This window comes from Nothoprocta perdicaria, unplaced genomic scaffold (assembly GCF_003342845.1).
Source record: "Nothoprocta perdicaria isolate Ctin4 unplaced genomic scaffold, notPer1 scaffold_5, whole genome shotgun sequence".
Classification (NCBI taxonomy): domain Eukaryota; kingdom Metazoa; phylum Chordata; class Aves; order Tinamiformes; family Tinamidae; genus Nothoprocta; species Nothoprocta perdicaria.
Window position 1 is genome coordinate 4,990,316 of NW_020455754.1, and position 1,220 is coordinate 4,991,535.

The window sequence follows — 1,220 nt, forward strand, 5'->3', positions numbered from 1 at the left end:
GCTGGGGCAGGGGATGGGAGGGCACTGGGGCCGCTGGTGCCAAAGCGGGGAGGGTGGCATAGCGGTGTGTGATGGTGAGTGGTGTGTGGTGGTGCTGAAGAGGACATGCAACGGTGCCAGGGCACGGGGGTGTGATGGCAAGGGGTGTGTGGTGGTGCTGGAGGGGACACGTCATGGCGCCAAGGTGAGGGGTGCGCCATGGTGAGCAGTGGGAGATGGCGCCRAGGCGAGGGGCGCACGATGGCGAGGAGTGTGCCATGCCAAGGAGCGTGATGGCTCTGCGGCGGGGTGCGAAATGGCGCCTGGCCGGGGTCGCTCTGTGGCAGCGGGTGCGAGATGGCAGGTGGTGTGTGGTGGTGAGGGGCGCACGATGGCAAGGGGCACATGGTGGCCATGGGTGTATGATGACGATGGGTGCACGGTGGTGATGGGCACACAATGGTGATGGGCACACCACGGTGAGGGGCACACCGTTGTGATGGGCACACCATGGTGAGGGGCATACCACGGTGAAGGGCACACAGTGGTGATGGGCACACGATGCTGAAGGGCACACCGTGGTGATGGGCACACCGTGGTGATGAGCACACCATGGCGATGGGCACACCGTGGTGATGGGCACACCACGATGATGGGCACACCATGGCGAGGGGCACACCACGGTGATGGGCACACCGTGGTGATGGGCACACTGTGGTGATGGGCACACCGTGGTGATGGGCACACGGTGAAGGGCACACCGTGGTGAAGGGCACACCATGGTGATGGGCACACAGTGAAGGGCACACCGTGGTGAAGGGCACACCGTGGTGATGGGCACACAGTGAAGGGCACACCGTGGTGAAGGGCACACCGTGGTGATGGGCACACAGTGAAGGGCACACCGTGGTGAAGGGCACACGGTGATGGTCACACAGTGAAGGGCACACCGTGGTGATGGGCACACTGTGGTGATGGACACACTGTGGTGAAGGGCACACTGTGGTGATGGGCACACGGTGATGGGCACACCGTGGTGAAGGGCACACGGTGATGGGCACACAGTGAAGGGCANGGGCACACCGTGGTGAAGGGCACACGGTGATGGGCACACAGTGAAGGGCACACCGTGGTGATGGGCACACGGTGATGGGCACACAGTGAAGGGCACACCGTGGTTATGGGCACACCGTGGTGATGGGCACACTGTGGTGAAGGGCACACTGTGGTGATGGGCACAC